Source organism: Urocitellus parryii, chromosome 5, assembly GCF_045843805.1.
Source record: "Urocitellus parryii isolate mUroPar1 chromosome 5, mUroPar1.hap1, whole genome shotgun sequence".
In the NCBI taxonomy this organism is placed as follows: domain Eukaryota; kingdom Metazoa; phylum Chordata; class Mammalia; order Rodentia; family Sciuridae; genus Urocitellus; species Urocitellus parryii.
This window is the reverse complement of record NC_135535.1, coordinates 34,693,012-34,702,908: the sequence shown is the minus strand read 5'-3', so window position 1 is coordinate 34,702,908 and position 9,897 is coordinate 34,693,012. Positions and strand designations below refer to the sequence as shown.

General features: G+C 33.5%; 1 non-coding gene across 1 annotated transcript; it reads right to left on the bottom strand.

The window, feature by feature from the left end:
• Positions 1-2,204: 2,204 nt before the first annotated feature.
• On the bottom strand, positions 2,205-2,334 carry LOC113184659 (small nucleolar RNA SNORA3/SNORA45 family). The gene has a single exon (XR_003301032.1). It is a non-coding gene; the product is annotated as a small nucleolar RNA SNORA3/SNORA45 family (small nucleolar RNA).
• Positions 2,335-9,897: the final 7,563 nt, after the last annotated feature.

Sequence of the window (9,897 nt, the reverse complement as noted above, 5' to 3'; positions counted from 1 at the left end):
TCTCCCCACTGTAAGAAATGTGATAGGAGGCAATGACCACCTACTGCAATCATTGCTAGAGACAGGTGCTCTTGGTCAGCACCCCTTGCAGCTGGAGCTAACTATGTGACTAGGCTCAGCCAATCAGATACTTCCCCCTAGGAACCTTGGGAGTGAATAATGTATACTGGGCAACAGAATCCCTGGGTCCAGGGAGGTTGTAGCATCCTCTTTGTCGTTCTGCAGCCTGCTCTGGACCATGCTCCCTTGGTTGCCTCCCCATTGCTGAAGCTGTGTTCGAAGCTCAGCCACTGACTCTCTAAGCCACCCAGTATCCTGTCAATCAGTTCCTTTCTGCCTCTATTAGCCAGGATTTATCCTATTGCTGGAATAGCCATTTTATTGAGCAATATGATATTCTGATTGTTGGGTTTAATAGAAAAACAGCTTAATTCTTTGTTTCCTACTTCCTTTTTTCTTTTTAAACCTGCTTACTAGCACTGGTGTCCCTCCTCATCTTACCTCAGATAAAATCAACTGTAGATTGTTTTTTTTTTTTTTCTGGTTAATTCAAGATAGTAGAATTTTCTTGTCTCACTTTTAGCCTCAAAAATATGATTGCAGTCATTGCAACATCCAGCTATGAAAAATAGTGGAAATCCAAACATTATTTGAATCTAACACTGTTCTCCGAAAAATAGTGGAAATCCAAACATTATTTGAATCTAACACTGTTCTCCTACCCCATCACAGACCTGTGCCACTTGGGAAGGTTGCAAGGGTTTGGGGGAGCATAGCCCACTCCTCTATTCCCTGCCTTATCTTCAGTGCTTCTTCCCCTTCCCTGGGCATCTTCCAAGACTGGGGCAATAGGTTGGGAGCTGGGGCAGGACAGGGAGAGGGGAGAAGTTTGGCAGGTCCATGATGCTACCTGGAGCCAGGTTCCTCTCCATGGGGCAGATGCTTTATGGGGGGCTTTGGTCCCTTTCCTGTCCCCTAACTGCACTTCAACACAGGTGAACACTCACCAAGCCACCTCTTCTTAGACTGGATTTAAGTAACTCAAAATGGCTTCTGAGAAAGTTGTATATCTTCAATAATACAGCCTCCAGGAGCCCGGGCTATTACTGGCACATGCTTCTCCTCCAGGGAGACAACCCCAGTCCCAGACCCTCACCATTAGCTTCCTCGGAATCTTGGCATGCACCTGTACATGGGGTTCCTCTCCCAACAGCAGAGGCCACATATCAAGCTCAGGGGCAGTCTCATGTAGGAAGTCCTATGTAGAACTTCCACACTGTTCTTTCTTTACGAATGTTCTCTCCATTCAGTCTTTAACTAGAGAGCCAGAAATGGAAGGTGATCATGAGTGGCAGAGAAAGTTTGGAATCACCTCTTCTGCAAATCCTCTGTTTTGGAATGTGTGACTAAGTGGGCACAATTCTCCCTCTTTCTTTCAGATCCCCAAAGGGTACTGCTATGGTTTGAATGTCCCAATCAAAATTTATATTGGAATTAATTCCCATTGTGAAGCACTAAGACAGGGGAGAATGTGGGACAAGTTAGGGGTCTTTAAGAGGTGACTAACCTATTTATGGATTTTTTGTTGTTGTTTTCATTCTAGTTATTCTCCAGAGATTCCTCTAAATACTTTATTAATATTCTGAGAATTAGAGTAACTATGAAATCACTCTAATTTAGGAATTTTATTTAAATTTTTTATTTAACATTTCAAAATTTTAAATAAAATAGGAATTTATTTCCTAATTAATTTAGGAAAATTGTCATGTTCGTGATTATAAGCCTCATATACATGTACATGGTTGTTTTCCCATTTAATTATATCACATTCTCTGTCTTTGAATAAACTCTTTATTTTTGTTTTACAAAGTCAGCATGTTTTATGTAGAAGAGCTTCACTGGGAGCTTTTAGAAGGTTGGGTTTTGTTTGTTTTGCTTTGTTTAAGTCTTTGTTAACATTTCATGAAACTCCCTCTATGCAGAATCAAGCAGCTAGGACACAGGTCCTTTGCTTACACATACACCCTTAATATTTTCAGCCCTCAGGTGAATAATTGACTTTTTATGATGATAGGCAACCTTTGCAACTTACTATTCCTTTGATATTTGTATGAGCCCTAGAAGAAAAGAGGGTTTATAATACATAATAATAGTTATCAACTTCCTGATGTGTGTGAGGAAAGTTACCTGACAACCCACATCTTTCATGTTTTTTACCTGGGCAATTTATGACTTGTAATTGCCCCTACCAGTGAATCAAGGCCAGCCGATTTTGTCTTAGGACTCTAGTACAACAGGACAAGTGCTATGTCAGGATTTGATTCTAGTCTTAGTTGTAAATTAGTTTTGGAAATTGACTCAGATATATACTACCAAGTCTCATTTTGCATCATCCTTGGTTTTTCTTTCTTACTCAATCTTCCAATTCAAATATTTAGTGACTTACTTTATTGTTATTTTTCGGGAAATAGTGGTGTTTCCCCCTTTCTTGGTACATTCAACATTATCATTCTTTCACCATTAATATTCCTAAAGAAAAATCTCAATTGGGATCCTTTCAATTATATGTAATGTCAACTGATGAATGCAATAGCATACATTTTTAGACTCATTTACTCTTTTTCCATTTTTTGATCCACTCCTAGACACACATGAGTTTTACCATCTTGAAGTTTCTTCTACAACACAAGATGCCTGCCTTGCTGGCTTTTGCTGGATGGTAACATCAGTGTTTTGACATGTGACCCCCTGCAAATGGCAGTTTACAATACGGCAGATTGCTTCATCAAAGCCAACCAGGGAAAGGGTTTCCTCTTAGGGCTAAAGTTCAATACTGTTACAGATTTTATTAAGTCAAAAATTATTTATTTATATCAAGAACTTACTATATACACTCCCATGTAGTATGTTCAGGTGCTATAACTGAACAAATTAGACAGGACTTATCACACACTACTACAAAGGAAAAGAGACGTATACCTTTTCATCTTTGCCATATTCCATTCATTAGAAGAAAGTCACAAATCTGACCCACACTTGAGAAAGTATTAAACATCAGCATAGATACAAGAAGGTTGAAATTATAGGGGACGAAAGTGGATCTTGTTATCATCTATATAGAAAACTATATAGAAAAACTATAACTACATCTGTACATACATGTTTATTATTTATAATAAATGGAATTGTATAATTCATACAATTGGGAAATTTGTTCAAATTTGTTAAAACTCTGGTGAGGACATTATTCCATGTCACCAATATTTGAATATCCATTTATATGTGTCTATTTTCTTTTAACTATTATATGTAATAATAGCTATATCATTGATAATTATAATGCCTATATTGTAGTCATTAATTTGCCAAATAACAAATCATGGCTGATATTTAGTGAATTAATAAGTGCATTAAATATACAAAATACCATAACAGTACTGAAAACTAATGTAGGAGTAATATTATAGCAACCCATAGATATTTTCAGAACAACACAGTAGCACTAGTCACATGTGGCTATTAAAATTCAAATTAAACACATTTAATACTTAGTTTCTCAGTCATCTTGACCACATTACCAATGTTCAATGATAATTATTTATGGCTAATGATTACTGCATTGAATAAAGTAGATATAGATTACTACCTTCTATAATATAGATCTTAAGTGTTCCTCAAATGTCCTGTGTTAAAGGCCTTGTCCCCAGCTTATGGCACTATTGGGAGATGACATAACATACAAGAGATGGAGTCTAGTGAGACGATAATCAGTGGGTGCATCCCCTGCTCTCTGCTTTAGTGCCACAGGTCAACAAATCATAGACTGAAACATCTAAAACTTTGAGACAAAATAAATTTTACTGCATTCAAGTTGATTACCTTATGTGTATTGTTATAGTTATGGAAACATGACAAACATAGTACCTTTACCAAAGAAACTGTATTTCAACCATACTGCTAGTATAGAAGATGATGATAAAAGAAATACACAAATTTCAAATTACTTTCTAAAAAGTTATGTGGTCTTTCATTTGGAGGAGGACATGCCACTTTAAACTTACACTATTTTTCTGTAGAATAATTTTAGATTTTATTCTTAATCTTTTATGGTCTTAGCACCAAAATAGTATTCACTAATCTAATTTAATAAATTTGGTTATTTATTCTTGAATTAACAACATAGGTATATTAAAACTCTCATATTTATCATGTAATTTTTTAATGTAAAATATGTGAAAATAATTGTAACATCTATTTAGAGAAACATCTATAACAAAATTGAGCAAATACAATTCACATACACACAAAATAAATATCACTATGAAAAACTATATGATATGAGCAAAATGGTAAAGAAAGGGGCTTTGTGCTCTACTTGTGCCACATAAAGTTCAACTGACAAATATCCACAGATGAGTACCAACGATTGAACTTAGGGGCACTCAACCACTGAACCAGGGTCTCACTGAATTGCTTAGTATCTCGCTTTTGCTGAGGCTGGCTCAGCAAAGCTGAACTCTTGATCCTTTTACCTCAGCCTCCTGAGCCACTGGGATTAGAAACCTGTGCCACCATGTCCAACTCTGGGCCCATATTTCTTACAAGGGAAAAGGAGAACAGGAAGCATTCATTTAGCGTTTCTAGGAAGTCAAGAAGGGACTCCACATAGCCTAATAGACCATCCAATTATCCCATTCCAAGCAGGAACTCTGGAACTCCTCTGTGCTTTTTAGGGAAAAGTGGCAGTTAATCCTGCTTAATCTGGGAAAACAAACAGCTACAGCTACAGAACTCAGCCAAAAGCTCACCCAACAGTACTATTCAGACAAGGAGGAAATCCTCAGTGACACATTTCCAAAGACTCTAATGTCCTGCCTGTCCAAAACAATGATTCCACTTGACCAAGAAAACCAATCCACAGACCTGCTCAATTGCAGATCTTAAGAAGTGTTAAGATCTTAAGCTCCAACAGGATAATCAATCAAGGAAAGCAAAGAATCAATGAGCTATAAGATAGATCAGTTGATGTTTCCAAGTTGGGCAGAGGTGGGGGGGGGGAAGAATAAAAACTAAGGACAATAGTTTATGAGACTTGTAGGAGAGCATCAAAAGATCAAACCTTTGACTAGTAGGAGTCAAAGAGAAGAGAAGAGAGAGAAAAAAGAGCCATAAGCTATTGTGAAGAACTAATGGCTGAAAACTTCCCTAGTTTTGGGTAACAGAACAACACCCAAGTGCAGGAAACAGAGGTTTCTAATCAAGTCAAAAAGGGGAATGTACTCACATTTAGAATAATCAAACTATCAAAAACAAAAATAAAGAAAAATTCTGAAAGCAGTGAGAGATTTTTTTTAAAAAATCACATATAACATAGTACCAATATGATTATGAATGAATTTTTCAGCAGAAATCTACAAGCCAGGACGCAATCAAATGATATGGAATTAAAAAAATAATAATTTAAAAAACAATAATAAAAAAATAAAAGAATAAAAGAACAAAAATACCTTACCCAACAAAGCTTTCCTCCATAAATGACAACAGACAAATGAAGGCTGAAGGACTTCAACGCCACCAGCCCTTTCTTATAAGAGATGCTAAATGGAATTCCTCAAACTAAAAAACAAGGATGCTACAGAGCAACACAAAGATGCTTGAACATATGAATCTTATTGGTAAAAGTACATAATCCAATTCAACATACTCGAGTACTGTAACAGCGGTATGTAAATCATATATACTTAATGTGAAAGTTGAGATAAAACTACTAAAAAAATAATAATTTTAAAAGTTATATAGTATAAGAAGGTGCAAATTAAAATATCAACATATCAGTTTTGTGAGGAAGTGGGGTTAAAAGGTAGAGTCTTTCAGTTTTGTTTGTTACCATCAAAGTTGAGTATCTATTATCTTAAAATAATATTTTATATCTCTAAGATATGTTATAAGCCTATGGAATCCATCAAGAAAAAAAGTTTCTAACAGATACACACATAAAAAATTCACAAAGCAAGGAGTCAAAACACATTACTACAGATAAGTATTTAACCATAAAGAAAGATAGCAATAGAGCAAAAAAGGGAAAAAAAATCCATAAAGTGACGGGGACACAATTAAAAATGGTAATAATAATTCATTTTCAATCAATAATCACCTTAAATATAAACAGTTTAAATTAGGCTTATAATTGAAATATTCTAGAAAGGCTAAATAGATATTCAAAAGGCTCAACTAAAATGTTTATAAGAGACTAACTTCATTGATAAGAACATGCATAGACTGAAATGAATAAGTGAAAAAAAAATATATTTTATGGAAAAGAAACCCAAAAGAGAGCAAAAATAGTCACTCTTACACCATAACATAGATTTCAAATTAAAGATCATAAAAGACAAAGACATCCAAACAGGAAAGTAAAATTAAATTGTCCCTATTTGCAGATGAGATGTTCTTAAATACAAAAAATTCTGAGGACTCCGCTAAAATATTGCTAGGATTAATGAAAATCATTTAGTAGGTTTTAGAATACAAGTTAAACATAGAATTTCTGTATTCTGGAAAAGAAATTAAGAGGAAAATACCATTCAAAATAGCTACCAAAAATACTTAGAAATAAATTTACCATGGAGATGAAAGGTCTCTACACTAAAAACTACAAAACAATGATAGAAGAAATTTAAAAGGACACAAATAAATGGAAATGTATTCTATGTTCATAGATTAGAAGATTTAATATTATAAAATGTCCATACTACCCCAAATGATCTACAGATGAAAAGTAATCTCTATATGAAAATAACACTGACATTTTTCCAAAAATAGAAAAGAAAATCTCAAAATTTCCATGAAACCACAAAAGACCCCAAATAGTTAAATCAATCTTTAGTAAAATGAGCAAAACAGGAGGCATTATAATACCTGACCTTAAATTATGCCACAAAGTTTTATTAACTAAAACAGAATGGCACTGGCATAAAAATAAACATATAGGCCAATGTAACAGGGAAGGGAATAAAGAAGTTGACCTGGATTTCTGTAGCTAACTGATGTTTGACAAAGTTGCCAAGAATCCACAGTGGACAAAGAAAAGTCTCTTCAATAAATGGGGCTTAGAAAATTCAATGTTCACCTGTAGGATGAGATAGACCCAAATCTCATACCATATACATTAAAAAATAAAAATTAAAAAAAAGGATCAGTGCAGATAAGTACTTAACCATAAAGAAATATAGCAATGGAGCAAAAAAAGGAAAAAGAAAACCACTCTATTAAAGACTAGGAAATAATTAAAAATAGCAATAGAAATTCATTTCCAAACAATTACCATATAACAATAACAGATTAAATTATGTGAAGCTCAAAATCCACTAGAAACTTAAATGTAAGTTCAAGAACAATAAAATGGCCAGAAGAAAACATAGGGAGAAACATCCCAAGACATTGGTCTGGCTACAGATGTTTTGGATAAGACCCCAAAAGCATAGGCAACAAAAATAAGAATTGGTGAATTGTATCACATAAATCTCAAAAGCTTCTGCATGGGAAAGCAAAAACCAACAGCGTGAACAGCCACCCCACAGACAGGATGAAATATCCAAACGCTTTGCATCAGACAAGCGGTTAATGCCCATAATATATAATGAACTCAAACAACTCAGTAGCAAAATACCCATATAATTCAATTTTTTAAAAGGCAGAAGAAAAAACTACATTCAACCCTTGGACTTTCTGAGTTTGGTTTATTTCACTTAGCATGATATTTTCCATTTCCATCCATTTGCAAGCACATGACATAAATTCCATTCTTTTTTATGACTGAGTAAAATTCAATATTCTTTAGCCATTCTTCTGTTGAGGGAAACCTAGGCTGGTTTCATAACTTGGTTACTATGAACTGGGCTGTTATGAACATTGGCATGCATATATTACTATACTATGTTGATTTTCATTCTTTGAGATAAATACCAAGGAGTAGGATTGCTGGGTCATATGGTGTTTCCATTCCTGATATTTAGAGAAATCTCTATGCCACTTTCTAAAATGGTGGTTACTATGTGCAGTCTGACCAACAGTGTATGAGTGTACACGCCTCCATTCATGTCAACATATATTGTTATTTATATTCTTGATAATTGTCATTCTGACTAGTGAGGTAAAATCTCAGCATAGTTTTGTTTTGCATGTTCCTCATTGCTAAGGATATTGAGTATTTTTTTCTTATATTTGTTGACCGTTTGCATTTCTTGTTTATAAAAATGTCTGTTTTATTTGCCCATTTACTGATTGGAAAGCTAAACAGAAATTTTTAAATCATTAAAAAGAGGGATCTCAAGAAAATAGAAGTGAGAACAGTGACATAAAGGAAGGGGATTATAGGGTTAGGATGCTGGACTGGAAAGGTAAGAATCAGTGAAATGAAATTGACCAAATTATGTATGAGTATAACACAAAAAATCCCTTTGATATATATCTATAATGCATTAATTTTTAAAAAAATTAATGGCAGTCAGATCAATAGAGTATAAGAAAGGGATGTGGAAGGAGCAGAATAGGGAAGGAGATAGTACTGGTGAGTGAAATGGAGCAAAACATGTTAAATGCATTTATGAAAGTGTCAAAATGAAATCAACCACTATATATAATTATAATGCACTAATAAAAGAGAAAAAAATAATGATGCAAAATATATAAATAAAAAGAACGAAAGGTCTGAATAGATGTTTTTCTAAAGAATATGTGTGAATCAATAAATAGGTATATGAAAAAAATCAGTTTCATTAATCATCAGGGGAATGTAAATCAAAACTACAATGAGGTATGAACTTATCTCAATTAAAAAGATAGTATCAAAAAAGACAAAAAGTAACAAATATTTATTTGTTAGGATGTGGAGGGGGGAATAAATCTGACATAGAAAGATATATATTGCATTATTTCATTCATAGCAGAATCTAAAGAAGATGGTTGTCTCTTAGAAGTAGATAGTGGTAGAGTGGAAAAGTAGTTAACAGCGGCTGATAGACAGGGTGAGGGTGAGGTATTAAAAGAGATAAGGAAATAATAAGCAAGCAACCGATGTCAAGTTAAAGTTACAAGGGGAAAATAATTTCTAGTGTTTATTGCACAGTAAGGTGACTATGGTTAACAAGAATGAAGTGAATATTTCAAAATAGCTATAAAAGAGGATTAAAATATGCTTACCACAATTAAATAGTAAATTGTGAAGTGATAAATATGTTAGAAATCTTTACTGGATTGTTACACAATGTACACATGTTTGAAAACATAATCCAGTACCCCATATGTATGTACAATCATTGTCTCCCAACTATAAACAAAATTTTAAAATAACATATTACCATGTGCCTATCTTCTTAGATTTTTATATTTCTATTATCATGAGTTTAGAAATTGTGGTATAGTCAATATTTGATATATCAAATAAATTTATGTTTATATGTAAGTCTTTTGGCTATATCAGGAAAAATGAGCAGAAACTTTAGAATAAATATACAGGAGAAACAACTTATCTTGAGGTTGATTTAACATAATCTCACAATTTTTAATGATAGGAATTTTTAAAAAGCAATTTTAAAAAGTTACTTCTGTTGAAAGCATAAAAAATGTGAATGTAAGTCTTATGACTGTTGTATGAGCGATGTACTGTTATTTCAGTATTATAGCAGACATAATCAATTTTTCCAGTTTTACACATCTGTAAGTTAATCCATGATTAGATATAAATTCCTAAAATATTACTGTGCTTTTCATAATTTTACAAATGTTATTTATAAACTAATTGTTGAAATGAAGCATACATATATATATGTACATATATATTCATATGTGTATAATTTGTAGAATGTATTTTTATGCATGCACACACTCATATAAACA